The 16854-nt window shown below is 43.9% G+C and overlaps 1 long non-coding RNA gene across 3 annotated transcripts in view; it reads left to right on the top strand.

Moving 5' to 3' along the window:
- LOC135981091 (uncharacterized) overlaps window positions 1-13576 on the top strand; it is a 28040-nt gene extending 14464 nt beyond the window's left edge. For 2 of the 3 annotated variants that reach the window (XR_010598054.1, XR_010598056.1), the window contains 3 exons: window positions 5245-5312; window positions 6710-6781; window positions 11918-13576. This is a non-coding gene — a long non-coding RNA (uncharacterized LOC135981091). Of the gene's footprint in view, window positions 1-4689; window positions 4785-5244; window positions 5313-6709; window positions 6782-11917 lie in introns of those variants that run through there. The other variant, XR_010598055.1, reaches the window with a different exon arrangement.
- The last annotated feature ends 3278 nt before the right edge of the window (window positions 13577-16854 follow it).

Here is a 16854-nt window from a genome sequence, read left to right as displayed (position 1 = left end):
GGGATATGCCAGAAGTCTATGAAATCCTGAATAGTGTGGAGAAAATGAATAAGGAAGTGCTATTTATCCCTTCACATAAATAAGAAGAACCAGAGATCACCTGATGAAATTAATAGGAAGTAGGTTTAAAACAAACAAACAAAAAAAGGAAGTACTTCTTAACACAATGCATAGTCAACCTGTAGAACATGTTGCTAGGGGATGTTGTGAAGCCCAAAAGTGTAACTGGGTTAAAAAAAAAATTTAGGTAAGTTCATGGAAGATAGCCATTGATGGACCTATTAGCCAAGATGGTCAGGGATGCAACCCCATTCCCGGAGTGTCCCTAAACTTCTGAGTGGCAGAAGCTGGGAGTGGACAATAGTGGATGGATCACTTGATAAATTGTCTTGTTCTGTTCATTCCCTTTGAAACATCTGACAGTGGTCAGTGTGAGAAGACCGGATGCTGGGCTAGATGGACCAATGGTCCGACCCAGTATGGCCATTCTTAAGTACTTATATAAGACTCCTATCAGGTCCCTCCTCAGTCATTTTTTCTCAAAACTAAACATGGGGGGAGGGATAGCTCAGTGGTTTGAGCATTGGCCTGCTAAACCCAGGGTTGTGAGTTCAATCCTTGAGGGGCCACTTGGGGATCTGGGGCAAAATCAGTACTTGGTCCTGCTAGTGAAGGCAGGGGGCTGGACTTGATGACCTTTCAAGGGCCCTTCCAGTTCTAGGAGATGGGATATCTCCATTAATTATTATAATTATAAACATGCCCATTTCCCTTAATCTTTCCTCTTAGGTCAGTTTCTCTAAACCTTTTATCACTTTTGTGGCTCTCCTCTGGACTCCCTCCAATTTGTTCACATCTTTCTTAGTGTGACATCCAGAACTGGACACAGTACTCCAGCTGAGGCCTCACCTGTGCCTAGTAGAGTGGGAAAACTATTTCCCACGTCTTACATGCAAGATTTCTGTTAATACACCTAAGAATATTGGCCTTCCCCCCCCCCCCCCCACAACTGCATCACATTGTTGACTCATTCAATTTGTGATCCACTGTAACCCCAGATGCTTTTCAGCAGTAATAACTGCCTAGCCAGTTACTCCCCATTTTGTATTTGTGGATTTGATTTTTCATTCCTAAATGTAGTATTTTTGCACTTCTCTATATTGAATTCCATCTTGTTTGTTTTAGACCAATTCTCTAATTGGCCAAGCTCAGTTTGAATTCTAATCCTCTCCTCCAAAGTTCTAGAAACCCTTCCCAGCTTGGTGCCATCCTCAGATTTTGTAAGCATACTCTCCACACCATTATCTAAGTCATTAATGGAAATATTGAATAGTACTGGATTCACGACAGACCTCTGCAGGATGCCACAAGATACGTCCCCCTAGATTGACAACGAAACATTGATAACTACTCTTTGGTATGGACTTTCAACCAATTATGCACCCACCTCATAGTAATTTCATCTAGATAGCCTTTCCCTAGTTTGCTTATGAGAATGTCACATTGGATTTTGTCAAAAGCCTTACTAAAAATCAAGATATATCATGTTTCCCCATTATCCAGTAGGCCAATAAGCCTGTTAAAGAAAGAAATTAGCTTGGTTTGGTGTGTTTTGTCTTTGATAATCCTATTATCCTCTAAGTGCTTACACAGTGATTGCTTAATAATTTGTTTCAGTATCTTTCCAGGTATTGAAGTTAGGGTGACATGTTTGTAATTCCTCAGGTCCTCGTTTTCCCCCTTTTGAAGATAGGCACTATGTTTGCCCTTTTCCCAGTCCTCTGGGACTTCACCCATCCTCCATGAGTTCTCATAGATAATCACTAATGGTTCCAAGATTGTTTCAGTAAGTTTGTAGGATGAATTTTGTCAGGCCTTGCTACCTTGAATACATGGAACTTACCTAAATAGTCTTTAACCTGTCTGTGATGTGGGGATTGGAGGGCTGGACAGCCTTGTAGTTGGTGCACCTGGTTTCTGGCCCTTTTGTCAGGGCAGCAGCAATATCTGTTCCTGACTTTGTCAGGAATCTTCAGCCTTCCAACTGCATCTGGGCCTCGGCCCTTAAGTGATGTGGTAGGGGGACTTGAGCCCTCCCTCTCCTCCAGGTCCCAGTCCAGGGCCCTGTGGAAAGCAACATAGGCAGGGTCCTCCTTGCAGTAAGCCCCAGTTCACCTCTCTGGGCTATTTTCTACCAATAGGTTGCTTCAGTTTGGGACATGGCCCTTGTAGTAAAGTAATTGACAGTTTGGACTATAACAACAAAAAAAAGCCCAAAGAAGCAGGGCCCTGCAGGACCTGCTGGCTCGAGGGGGAGGGGGAGGTGGCTAGAGAAAGCCTGTTGACTGTACAAGCTCTGTGATTTGCGCCTCTGTCTTGCTTTCTGAAGAATGATTCCTCTCCTGTAGCCTATCCACCACCTGTTGCCTGGGCTTCTTAGCTCCCTTTTAACTTATTCCTCCAGTAGACACCATGCTCAGCAGGCCCAGAGGGGCGGGGGTACCTGGGCCCAGTATTGTCTTTTAACTCCTTTGGGCCCAGTGTGGGGTTCATATACCACCTCACACTGTTCTTTCCCTATTTTGGCTTGCAATCCTTACCCCTTGCTGTTCATATTAATTGTGTTAAGTATCTGGCTACAATTTATCTTTACTTTTCAATTTGTCCATGTTTCCACTTTTTGTTCGATTCCTTTTTGATTTTCAGGTTATTAAACTCCTGGTGAAGCCATATTTGCCTATTACTATTTTTCCTATCTTCCCTTCATCTCGGGAAGGAAAGTGCCTTTAATATTGTCTCTTGAGAAACTTCCTGAACTCCCTTTTCCCTTTGATTTTCTTACCATGGGACCCGGCCTACCATCTCTATGAATTTTTTAGTCTCCTTTTTTTGTCCATTGTCCTTATTCTGCTGCTCTCACTCCTTTCTCTCCTTAGAGTCATGAAATCTATCCATTCATGATGGCTTTCACCCAAATTGGGCTCAGCCTTCAGAATCACAACCAATTCCTACTTGCTAGTCAGAATCAAGTCTAAAATGGCTGTCCCTGTGGTTACTGCCTCCACCTGCTGAAACAAAAGGTTATCCCTTATATATTGCAAGCACATAGTGGGCATTTTTTTCTTTTGCTGTATTACCTTTACAGCAGATGTCCGGGTAGCTAAAGTTCTCCATTACTACTCGGTCTTGTTTTGGATATTTCAGTTTTTAGTTCTAGAAATGCCTCATCCAACTCCTCCTCCTAGTTTTATGGTCTACGGAAGATCCCCTACTATGACAAAGCCCCTCTTCCCCCCCCCCCCTTTTATCTTCACCCAGTGACTTTCAACTGGTCTGCCACTCGCCTACTTATAGATCTCAGAACAAGGGTTTGTTCTTCACGTACAATGCAACACCTCCTCCCTTTCCTCCCTGCCTTTCCTTACTGAGTAAGCTATACCTCTCAATACCAATATTCCAGTCATGAGATTTATCAAGTCTCTGTGATGCCAATGAAATTATAATTTAATTTGTGCTAATACTCCCAGTTTTTCTTGTTTATTCCCAATACTCCTTGTATTTGTGTATAGACATCTAAAACGTTGAGCAGATTCACCCACTATTTTGTGTCTTGTTGCTCCTATAGTAATTTTCCATTTCTCCCACCCAACATTTAGCTCTCTGTTAAGGTTGCGTTTTTGTTTTTAATATCTATCTACCTACCTACCTACAGGCTTTTATCATCTACCCTCTTTGAACGTAGTTTAAAGCACTCCTCACAAGGTTGGCAAGATGCCTTTTCCTCCTCTTGATTAGGCAGACCCCCATCTCTTCCCAGAAGTGGTCCTTGTTGGAACAGCATCGCCAGGTCGAGGAATCCAAAGTTTCCCCCATCAACACCATCTCCAGGATGCACATGTCTTGCCTGGGCCCTTATAATCAAACTGATAATACTACACCATGCTCTGGTAGTGGCCTTTGTATCTAAGGTCTTTACAAACATTAACTTTGAGATCCTATTTAAACCTCTCCGTACCCCCTGTGAATTACGTCTATGAGATAAAGTCACCAACACTGCAATGTAACTACCTCCAGGGTGGAACTTAGGAACTGTTTCACAATGTGTAGCAGCAAAAAAATCTAGAATAGAGTAAAATACAATTACATATCCAGTTGACACTGCAGGTGAAGTTTTAGATAGGTAAAATGCACACACCCATGTTGTAATCTAGCCAGGACATTGGGGTTAACATCCACGTTTTTAGGAAAAAAAACATGAATCTTAATGTCTAGACATGGTCAGGCCCTTACTTTTATGCCTCCTCTGAAAGACTACATGTTCAGCAGCACAGTGTGGCCAGTGCAATAAGGTCAGTGGCTCAGCGTGGAAATGGAGGGAAAAGTGCCACTTACTAAACCATGCTACTTCCTGGAGCACTTCGGTGCCACTTGGAGGTCCCTATCCAAGAACTGACCAAGTTTTAGAGTTGGACTAAACTTTTTAATTTTAAAATTTCTTTTGGCTTTACTGGTAATTTAAAAAAAAATAAAAATTAATTTAGGGTCAAATAAAACATTGTGTTTGACCCAAAATGAAACATTTGTTTGATTTTTTTTTTGAGTATTTCTAAGTATTTTTGAATTTTTAAGAATCAAAAGGAAAATTTGAAGTGAAAAGTTGTTTTGAACCAAAAAATCTCAGTTTCCTTTCAAAAATTTCAAAACTGACCTTTTTGGAATGTGTTTTCAAAACTAACAATTTGGTGATACCAACATAAATTTGCAAGAGAGAAAAGATGGGTGAGGTAAATATTATTATTATTTTGTATTGGACCAATTTCTGTTGGTGGGTGACATTGCTACAACAAAACTGCATAAATGTGCAAACTGTTTAGATGTCACTAAATCTGTTGTTTTTTGGGGGAGGGGGGAGGCAGGAAGTTTCAGCTGAAATTTTTTTGCCCAGTGCTATCAAATTTAGCTTTTAAGTTCCGATAAGCTCACTTTAAAAGAGAATAATTAGTTTCTCCACTTTGCTCTGACACAGCCCAGCTGTGATTGGGCTTTTAATAGTCAGTGAATCTACAAGAGCTCTTGCTGTGAGAAGAGTTAAAACCAAAACCACAGTATAAAGTAGAGCTTTGAGCTTTTTCTGCTGCTGTACAGTATTATCTCTCAGCTCAAAAGCCTTTTTTACAAAACTATGTTGTATCTCCTTAGCTCAGCCATTGTGAACTATGAACTAATTTATATTCTGATTTACAGCCCACTGAAATCTATCAGGCTCCAGAGGATGCAAGTCAGGCAAGTTCAGAGGTGACATGAACAATGATGTAAGTTCTACAACAAATTGGTATAAATGAGTGTAAATTGTCTAATATGTGGGAAAGGGGTGGGGCTATAGATTAAAAAAAACAATCCAAAAGGAAGATCAAGATAAAGTGCATTGGGATTTGAGAGGTGGCTGCTTGGAATCTCATCTGCAGTGGATTTGTGTGCTAAGTGTAGCAGATGATTTTGGGCCCCATTTATGCCTGGTATAATTCCAATGAAGTCAAAGGAATTACTCTAAGCATAAATTTGGCCATTTGGTATATATTCCTTGGCTTTACTTTACAGACACATCTGCTTAATTGCACCAATAACTACCTGACTGTAGGACAAATTAAATAAGTTTTTGCCTGCAGTTAATTCTGACTCAGCCACAGTTCCAGTGGCTTAAGAGTCTCATTTTAGCTCGAGTTGTGCCATTCAGAAATGTTTGCCTTCATTTGAGCTGCATGGGCGTAACTGAAGGCAAAATTTTACTCTAAGAGACGATAATGGATTTCAGTGAAGTTAGGAGATAGAAGTGTAGCAGTTCTAAAATAGTAAGCTTAAAATAAGGTAATAGTCTGTTTTGTTGTACTCTGTAATTCCATATGCCTCTAAATTCCATGTAATAGCTTGAGAAAGAAATTTTATTCAAAGCCCTAATTTTAAAAAATCATTGATACAGTACTTATAAGAGCTGATTTAAAAAAATACATCTATAATTGTCACCCAGTTTTAGAGAACACGTGATTATTCAAAGACTTCAAGCCTACATATATATTTTTAAAATGTTTCATCATAATTATACATAATGCTAAATCAGAAATGACACCTTCAGAGCTGTCCATGTCATTTTTTTTTATTCTGCTGTCAATCCAATTCATCCTGCAGCCTGAGGAGAAGTTTTTATTTTCTAAGCCTTGATTTGCAGCCTCTAAATGAATAATTAGTGGTGTTTATACTGTTGTTTTTCATGTCTTATCCAGCTCTCCTCCACATGGCCATTTTGCAAACTACTGTTTAGTATTATTTTATGGGGAGTTTGTTTTTATTGTAAAGTTTCTTTAGAATGCAGATTGGGAACTAGAACTGCTAAGCTTAATTTCTTCAGTGTTTTGATTTTTATTTTTTTTCTGCTCTCCCTTCATTTTATTGGACGTATACTTTACTGGGTGTGCCATGCTGGTGTGTACTATTGAAGTTACGCTATCCAGATGATCCGCAAACTCATATCTTTTTAAATGAGCAAAATTTATCTAAGTACCAATAAATCAATTTCAAAATAAGCTTTCAAAGCTGAAACTTGTTTGCAACAATTAGAAAGCAATCACCCAGATATAAACCATTTCTACTATAATAAATGGCATATTTGATCTTTAGAACTTATGGTTTCATCATAAGTTACTTAAATCATTAGGAAACTAGACCAGAAAGTGAAGAATTGAGTGTGAAGTCAGCCAACAAGGACAAATGGAAATTCTGGAATCAAGTTAGTAGCAATAATATCTCTTGAAAGCCTTGTTTTAAGTGTCCATAAACTAAAATGTGTCTTAATTTCAAGCACACCCATTCTAAAGTACATTTTGAAAAATAGTTTTATACATTTTTTATTCTTAATTGTTTCTATTATTGTCTTACAGGAATCAAACCGTTGCTTGACAAATTTAATCTCCCCTTACCACCTTTCAAAAATCATTGATATTCTTCCCCTCATTTGTAACGAAGTATAAAATTTACATTTGAAACTTAATTTACATATTTTTGGACAACTGCCTCTAGCTAGATGCGTTACCTTTTCTTGCAGCAGAGACTGCATCGTTCTGTGTGTGTGTGTGTGTGTGTGTGCGCGCGCGCGCACAGCACTTAGCATGATGGGGCCTCAATCCTGAATGAGGCTTCTGGGTGGTAACACAGTATAAATAAATTCATAGTAATTCCTTATAAGTGACAATCATTCTACACCATCCGATTTTGTTTTTAAGGAAGATTTTGTGAGCTGTTGAATTAAATGATTTACTACAGTCCAGGGGTGAAACCCAGGATGGATGGATAGATATAGCATATCCAGGTTGCTTTCTCCTCTCTGCTGCCTGGATAAGGAAGTTTGTCATCTGCTATATTTTAATAGAGGCGTAGTTAAGGAGTATTGGCGGCATGTGAACTACCAGTTGGGGGAGGCTAACCCCCACCCATCCCAGCCCCGGGCTGCCCCAGAGCACTGGGCGGCATGATCCCAGCACCCCCAGCCCTGGAGTGCTGAGCGGTGGGGCCCCAGCGCCAGGCGCCTGAACACTGGCCCCAGCTGCCCCAGGTTGCAGGCCAGCCTGCCCTAGCCCCAGCCTGGGCTACAGAGAAAGAGCAGGAAGCAGAAGGGGGCTGCGGAGCATGGGCGGGGCCACATCTGGCTGTCTGGGGAGGTTCAGTCTCCCCAGTCTGCGATGCCCGCCACCCGTGCCCAAAAGTGTACTATTCTGTATCAGAGGGGTAGCCGTGTTAGTCTGAATCTGTAAAAAGCAACAGAGGGTCCTGTGGCACCTTTAAGACTAACAGAAGTATTGGGAGTATAAGCTTTCGTGGCTAAGAACCTCACTTCTTCAGATGCAAGAAGCAACATATTCTGTATGTTCAAGAAGATCAAGACATAGTCCGAAAATATTTCATTCAGTACTGGGATTCTGTAATAGATGTCCATTGCAATTGCCCCTTTTATTTTCATTTCATGTGTCCCTTCCAAAATATCCTGTCTCACAATTTCATTGTGAAGAGGGAAGTGAATTTCACTGGTTTTGTATCATATTGAGAGAGTGCATATTTCAAACAGGAGTAGAAGGAATCCTTCTCTTTTTTGAATATGTGCAGTAACTCTACAAATGTTAACTTAAGACATAGCCATCTTAGTAAAGAAACAGCCTCCATCAGCACATAGTTCTGTACCCAATGACTGGAAGATAGCTAATGTAACGCCAAGATTTAAAAAGGGCTCTAGAAACATCCGGACAATTACAGACTGGTAAGTCTAATGTCAGTACCGGGCAAATTAGTTGAAACAATAGTAAAGAATAAAATTGTCAGACACATAGAAGAACATAAATTGTTGGGCAAAGGTCAACATGGTTTCTGTAAAGGGAAATCATGTCTTACTAATCTATTAGAGTTCTTTGAGGGGGTCAACGAACATGGACAAGGGGGATCCAGTCGACATAGTGTACTTGGATTTCCAGAAAGCCTTTGACAAGGTCCCTCACCAAAGGCTCTTACGTAAATTAAGTTGTCATGGGATAAGAGGGAAGATCCTTTCATGGATTGAGAACTGGTGAAAAGACAGGGAACTAAGGGTAGGAATAAATGGTAAAGTTTCAGAATGGAGAGGGGTAACTAGTGGTGTTCCCCAAGGGTCAGTCCTAGGACCAATCCTATTTAACTTATCCATAAATGATCTGGAGAAAGGGGTAAACAGTGAGGTGGCAAAGTTTACAGATCATACTAAACTGCTCAAGATAGTTAAGACCAAAGCAGACTGTGAAGAACTTCAAAAAGATCTCACAAAACTAAATGATTGGGGAACTAAATGGCAAATGAAATTTAATGTGGATAAATGTAAAGTAATGCACATTGGAAAAAATAACCCCAACTATACATACAATATGATGGGGGATAATTTAGCTACAACTAATCAGGAAAGCGATCTTGGAGTCATCATGGATAATTCTCTGAAGACGTCCACGCAGTGTGCAGCGGCAGTCAAAAAAGCAAACAGGATGTTAGGAATCATTAAAAAAGGGATAGAGAATAAGATGGAGAATATCTTATTGCTCTTATATAAATCCATGGTATGCCCACATCTTGAATACTGTGTACAGATGTGGTCTCCTCATCTCAAAAAAGATAACTGGCATTAGAAAAGGTTCAGAGAAGGGCAACTAAAATGATTAGGGGTTTGGAATGGATTTCATATGAGGAAAGATTAGAGGCTAGGACTTTTCAGCTTGGAAAAGAGAAGACTAAGGGGGGATGTGATAGAGGTATATAAAATCATGAGTGGTATGGAGAAAGTGAATAAGGAAAAGTTATTTACTTGTTCCCATAACATAAGAACTAGGGGCCACCAAATGAAATAATGGGCAGAAGATTTAAAACGAACAAAATGAAGTTCTTCTTCACACAGCACACAGTCAACCTGTGGAATTCCTTGCCTGAGGAGGTTGTGAAGGCTAGGACTATAACAGGGTTTAAAAGAGAACTAGATAAATTCATGGAGGTTAAGTCCATTAATGGCTATTAGCCAGGATGGGTAAGGAATAGTGTCCCTAGCCTCTATTTGTCAGAGGGTGGAGATGGATGACAGGAGAGAGATCACTTGATCATTACCTGTTAGGTTCACTCCCTCTGGGCCACCTGGCATTGGCCGCTGTCGGCAGACAGGATACTGGGCTGGATGCACCTTTGGTCTGACCCAGTATGGCCATCCTTATGTTAAGGAACAAGTTAGTTTCACAGAATAGTATGAGGGAACTGTCTCAGTGCATTGTATTCATGCTGAAGGTCCTGAACTTCAGAACTGCAGTCAGCACTGTGAGTGCCACTGAAACTGTTGGAAGACCGGGCACATACCATACTGAAATTTCAATTGTCAAGACAAGGAAAATCAATGTTAATACCTCCAAATAAGACTAAATATTAAGAGTTAACAGTAAAATTGATTTGGATGAATATACAACTTCCAAATATTTATAAGATGTGTATAAATTAAATGGTCATTGGAGCAGGGCCATAAATGTGGGTCTCCCACTTCCCAGGTGAATGCCTGCTTCACCAGCCCATAAAATCATTCTTTAGACCATGACTAGTCAAGTATTTTATACAAAATGGAGCATTTTCAACAACCCCTTCTCCCCCCAGAATACCCAGTAGCCAGTAGCTATGGCACTCAGCTGCCCAAGTTCAAATCCCTGTTCCGTATTAGGCAGAGAGGGGCATTGACGTTCAGTCTCATGTCCCATGTGAGTGCTCTGGGCTAACAGTTGTAAAAGAGACAGCAACTTCTCCTCCTCTGACTATTTTGTGAATCATAGAATTGTAGCACTGGAAGGGACCTTGCGAGGTCGTCTAGTCCAGTCCCCTGCACTCATGGCAGTACTAAATGTTATCTAGACCATCCCTGACAGGTATTTGTCTAACTTGCTCTGAAAAATCTCCAATGAAGGAGATTCCACAACCTCCCTAGGTAATTTCCTTCAGTGCTTAACCATCCTGACAGGAAGTTTTTCCTAATCTTCAACCTAAACCACTCTTGCTCCAATTTAAGCCCATTGCTTCTTGTCTATCCCCGGAGGTTAAGGAGAACAATTTTTCTCCCGCCTCCTCGTAACAACGTTTTATGTATTTGAAAACTGCTATGTCCTGCCTCAGTCTTCTCTTCTCCAGACTGAAAAAACCCAGTTTTTTTCAATCTTCCCTCATGAATCATGTTTTCAAGACCCTTTTAATAATTTTTGTTGCTCTTTTTTGGACTTTCTCCAGTTCGTCCACATCTTTCCTGAAATGTGGTGCCCACAACTAGACACAATACTCCAGTTGAGGCCTAATCAACGTGGAGTAGAGAAGAATTACTTCTCGTGTCTTGCTTACAATACTTCTACTAATGCATTCCAGAATGATGTTTGCTTTTTTTGCAACAGTGATACAGTGTTGACTCTCATTTAGCTTGTGATCCACTAGAACTTCCAGATCCCTTTCCACAGTATTCCTTCCTAAGCAGTTATTTCCTGTTTTGTATGTTTTACAACTGATTGTTCCTTTCTAAGTGGAGAACTTTGCATTTGTCCTTATTTAATTTCATCCTATTTACTTCAGATCTTTTCTCCAGTTTGTCCAAACCATTTTGAATTTTAATTTTATTCTCCAAAGCACTTGCAACCCCTCCCAGCTTGGTATCGTCCACAAACTTTATAAGAACTGGAGTACTTGTGGCACCTTAGAGACTAACAAATTTATTAGAGCATAAGCTTTCGTGGGCTACAGCCCACTTCTTTGGATTCTTTCTATAGAATATGCATCCAAAGAAGTGGGCTGTAGCCCACGAAAGCTTATGCTCTAATAAATTTGTTAGTCTCTAAGGTGCCACAAGTACTCCTGTTCTTTTTGCGGATACAGACTAACACGGCTGCTACTCTGAAACTTTATAAGTGTTCTCTCTATGCCATTATCAAAATAATTGATGAAGATATTGAACAGCACCAGACCCAGAACTGATCCCTGCAGGACCCCACTCAATATGCCCTTCCAGCATGACTGTGAGCCACTGATAACTACTCTCTGGGAACGGTTTTCCAATCAGTTATACTTCCACCTTATAGTAGCTCCATCTAGGTTGTATTTCCCTAGCTTGTTTGAGAGGGTCATGCAAGATAGTATCAAAAGCCTTACTATAGCGAAGATATACCACATCTACCACTTCCCCCTATCCACAAGGTTTGTTATACCTCTGGCACCTAAGTCCCCAAAATATTGTTTTGGCCAAAATTATTTGGTGAATTTTTGTCAAATTTATAAATAGTTTGGGTTCACTGAAACTATTTTTTTTTTGGGTGAATAAACAATTTGTCTGAATTTTTTTCCCCTCCAGCTCTTCTCCTTTCTCCTCACCCATGACCTGAAACTGAGCATAATGTATCAGCAGCATGCCCAGCCCAAGCTGCCCTGAAGTGCAAGACGCTTAACAACATTTAACTACTAGAATCCTGGGTCAACCCATTAGAAGAAATCTTAAGATGCTTGTGAGCAGAATTGCTGATGCACTGGAACTAGTTTAATATACCAGGGGAAAAAATGAGACACTTACTTATACAGCATTTGTTTTAATTAGCACTACAGCTGCGGTTTTGCTTAATGGATTTGACTTTCCAGGGAGCAGATGTTATCAAGTATAGTGCAGTGCAGCGAGTACACCCATTATCATTGCCTTTTGATATGCTGATCAAAGGCTTCCGTGTTCTCAATCTGAGTTTCTGCTGAAGTCCATAGTTAACATCTGTTCAATTGTGTGCAGCTCAGTGTATCGCACCAACTTCTTGTCTTTGGAACACATTTAAGGACCAAGTCTGCTCATCTTCTATTAATAAGAGGATCTGAATAATAGTTGTAGTATTCAAACTATCATCCCCATTACAACTAATCACCAGGCTTATTATAGAAAAAACATATTATAAAATCATGGGGAATATATACTCCAGGCTGACCCAGCAACCAAAGGGTTAAAACTGGTACTGCTGATAGGAAGCCTCTCAATGGCCGGGAGGATTAAAGGGCTGAGAAGCGGCAGGGCATCTACCCAAGAGAGTTAGCAGGCTGGAGAAAGATGATTCCTACAAGCTACTAAAGAGCTGCTTGAGAGACAACACCCTAGGGAGGGGATGAACTGACCAAAAGGCTGGAGAGTCTACAGCACTCCAAGGGAAGGTAGAGTGGCAGTCTGGAGATGCCAGCCGCCTGGTAGCTCTACAGACCTGAGTTATAGATCTGTGAGGCCTTACACCCACCTACAAAGAAGCTCAGGGCACTGGCAGAGTTGAAACCCCCTCACTCTGCTTATTTAATTTGAGGGCGCTGACCTGTGTAGCTCACAGGCTAGTCTGCCTTTATTATATTCACTGCTTTGCATTATATTTAGCAGTCATGCAAGCAGAAATCTTGGCTAACGCTACTCCACTCACCTCCAACTCCTACTCCAAATGAACTCAGTTAAATGCTACTAGCTAGCTTAATACCTGATTTCTAACACTACACAATAAGCACTTAACACTATACATATGTAGAGGTCTTCTTCTTTAAATAATTAACTCCTTAACGGGTTTCACCAATTACTTAAACAAGTCCCAAGAAATTGTGTCATGCAAGTGGTCAAACAGGAAGTTGGTAAATTGACTCTGAGTCGCCTAATGGATCTGAAATGATCATGAAGTACAGTTACCAAATGACATGGGCAGTATATAGCAAACGTGCTTAAGCTGCTGAACTTAAAAAAAACAAAACAAAACCCTGTCTGAAAGAGATGCTGTCAAATAATTTCGGCCTCAAGTTTTTTACATATTGTCCTGTGGTAGCCTTTTGTTCTAGCAGCGAATGTGCTACCGATATAGGGTTACCATACGTCCGGATTTTCCCGGATATGTCCGGCTTTTTGGGCCTCAAATCCCCGACCGGGGGGAAATCCCAAAAAGCCGGACATGTCCGGGAAAATAGGGAGGGCCCGGTGGGGCTCGGCCAGGGTCTGGGGTCAGGAGTGCGGAGCCAGGGGTGCTCGGCCAGGGCCAGCGGTGCGGGGCCGGGGGTGCTCGGCTGGGGGCCGGGGCCAGCGGTGCTCGGCCGGGGGCCGGCGCTGGCCCGGGGCTGGCGGTGCTCGGCCGGGGGTGTTGGGCCAGGGGCCGGGAGCCGGGGCCGGCGGTGCTTGGCCGGGGGTGCTCGGCCGGGGGCCGGCGCTGGCCCAGGGCCGGGGGTGCTCGGCTGGGGTCCAGGGGCGGGGGCCGGCGGTGCTCGGCTAGGGGTGTTGGGCCAGGGGCCGGCACTGGCCCGGGAGCAGGGGTGCTCGGCCGGGGGCTGGCCCGGGGCCGGCGGTGCTCGGCCGGGGGCGGGGCCGGCGGTGCTTGGCTGGGGGTGTTGGGCTGTGGGCCGGTGCTGGCCCGGGGCTGGGGGTGCTCAGCCGGGGGCCGGGAGCTGGGGACGGCGGTGATCAGCCGGGGGCGGGGCTGGCGGTGCTCGGCCGGGGGCCGGCGCCCCAGGGCCCGAGCCGAGCCGGGCGGGAGACGCCGGGGCCAGAGCCTCTTGGCCTGGGCCGCACCCCGCCCCAGCCCCAGCTTACCTGTTGCCTCCCTGTTTGTTTCAGGCTTCCCGCGAACATTTGATTCACGGGAAGCAGGGGAGGGGGAGGAGCAGGGGGCGGAGCATTCAGGGGAGGGGGCAGAGTTGGGGCGGGAACTTTTGGGGAAGGGGCGGAGTTGGGGCGGGGCCGGGGTGGAGTTGGGGCGGGCCCTGGGCCCCGTGGAGTGTCCTCCTCTTTTAAAATGAAAATATGGTAACCCTAGATTAGATCTACTTATTCCTTTGTAATAGTGATATTTCCAGCTATGAATAATGTAAAAAGGACACCCCCCCAACTAAAAAGCCAATTGCTGCACTTATTGTAAGCCCCCCATGAAGAAAGCTGTGTGCTGTTTACAGCTTGTGCTCTGCAGTCACAAGCAGCAGCTGTTTGTGTGTAGTTGCTTGCCTGCTGGATAAGTGCTTCATTGTGGATGTGTCTGTAGCAACTCCACCTTGAAATTTGCCTTCAGATGTATTCTTGAAGCAGGACTAAACTCCTTGTATTTCACTTGTTGATAATTGAATTTAGCTGCCAAGGCTAGATTGGAGCCCCTGCTCTGTCAAGAGGATGGTTTGGAGCCTCCCTCTCCTAGGAGGAGTGCTGGAAATATTATAATTAGGCAGGTATAATATCTCCATATGCTCTGTCAGTAGTGTGCAAACTTTTCCAGTTGCACCCCCCCCCTTACCAGTAATGGAATCTGTCCATGCACACTCTCCATTACTGGACAGCCAAAGCTTTCTCAGCAGAAGAGTGTGGGCTGAAGGTGGCGCTGGGGGCAGAACTGGGGATGGGGGCAGAGCTGGGCTGGGAGCAGAGAGGGAATGAGGGCAGAGCTGGGCTGGGGATGGAGCAGGGGGTGGAGTAGAGTTGGGGCTGCAGGCAGAGCATGGTTGAAGGTGGAGTGGGACTGGGGATGGGGATGGATCTGGCCTGGGGATGGAGGAGGACTGGGGGCTGAATGGGGTTGGGGGTGGAGGCGGTTGGAAGCATAGCCTTCCCTCCCCTCCATGGGGACTGTCCCAGGCCTGGAGGTGGAGCAGGACTGTGGGCTGATCGGGGTTGGCAGAGAAGCTAGGCTGGAGGTGGAGCTAGTCAGGGGGCAGAATGGGCCTGGAAGCATGGTGCTCCCTCTCCGCCCCATGGGGCTGGCCCAGACCCTGCCATGTACCACTCCCGAACGTTCCTCCATGTACCCCACAGTTTGGTGACCACTGATATATGTACTTGATGTGTGTAATCTACTACTTCCACTAGCATTTAGTAGATTGCACCTGGGTGAGCCAACCCTGCTTCCTCCCTGTCCCCATTTCAGTAACTTGGTCCTCTGGGGAGGAGGAGCAAGCAATCTCCGTGCTCCTGGGTGTAATGTTCACTGCATACACCCACAGAAATACTCCTGCTGAAAGGTGGCAGTATAAAATTGCCTTATTGCTGAGAATTCAGAATGATAACACCCAAGAATCCAATAACACAGTGTTTCCCAAACTTGGGACACCGCTTGTTTAGGGAAAGCCTCTGGTGGGCCGGGCCAATTTGTTTACCTGCCGCGTTTGCAGGTCCGGCCGATCGCGGCTCCCACTGGCCGCGGTTCGCTGCTCCAGGCCAATGGGAGCTGCTGGAAGCGGCGGCCAGTACGTCCCTCGGTCCGCGCCACTTCCAGCAGCTCCCATTGGCCTGGAGCAGTGAACCATGGCCAGTGGGAGCCACGATCGGCTGGACCTGCGGACGCGGCAGGTAAACAAACCAGCCTGGCCCACCAGGGGCTTTCCCTAAACAAGCGGCATCCCAAGTTTGGGAAACACTGCAATAACAGAAAGAGAGGAAACAGGCTGTGCCCAAGGCAGCAAAGCACAACTCACCCCACTTTTCTTTAAGCTGGCTCTTTCCAGACTGACAAAATGATGTTTTGCTACAGAGACTGCTAGTCTACTCGGAAGGCAAGGAAAACCCTCCACTCTTAAATTGGTAGCTTGCAATTCCAACACTCAATACACCACACAGGGAGCACAGAGACTCCTACTGTGGGAGGTGCTTGGGCAGCTGTGAACACTACTCACAATCAGTCTACAAATCTGGCACAATATAAATCACGGAACAACTGAATTATCCATGGAGTGTTAAAATATTTTACTAATTTTTGCAGATGAAATGTTTTCAATATTCACAGGGGTATAGAGCTTCTTTCCCAGCTTCTTTCCTCTCCTCCTATGACCTCCTACCCATGACTCTCATCTTCCCTGATATTTCTAGCTTCCCCTGCTTCTCCCAAAAGGTATCATCCCTCTTACAATTGCTGCAAACCCTCTATTGTCTGCTCAACATCATCCTCCACTGCCGTCCATCCTGTCTCCCTCATCCCATCAGACACCCCTGCTCCCATTTCCACCTCCCTCCAGCCAGCACTCCATACTGTTATGTCCCCCTGCTATGCTAATGACACAGTGTTTCCTTCTGCTTCCTGGAAGCCTTATATCCCTTAACAGATACAGTACATATCACCCCAACTACCACCCTGCATTGTCTCCAACTTCCCACATTTTTAATGCACAACTTTAACTCTTACCACCTAAATTTTCCTGTTCAAATAACTCATTACAGACCTTACTACTACGCATGTCTACACAAATGGGTCCAGTTCTTGATTAAGTTTTTTCTTTGCACTGATCCAATGGCACCAAGCAAACATAAGCTTGGAAGAT

The sequence above is a fragment of the Chrysemys picta genome, chromosome 2 (genome assembly GCF_011386835.1).
Source record: "Chrysemys picta bellii isolate R12L10 chromosome 2, ASM1138683v2, whole genome shotgun sequence".
Taxonomy (NCBI): Eukaryota; Metazoa; Chordata; order Testudines; family Emydidae; genus Chrysemys; species Chrysemys picta.
Note: the sequence above shows the minus strand (reverse complement) of the source record. Positions and strands in the feature narration are given on the sequence as shown.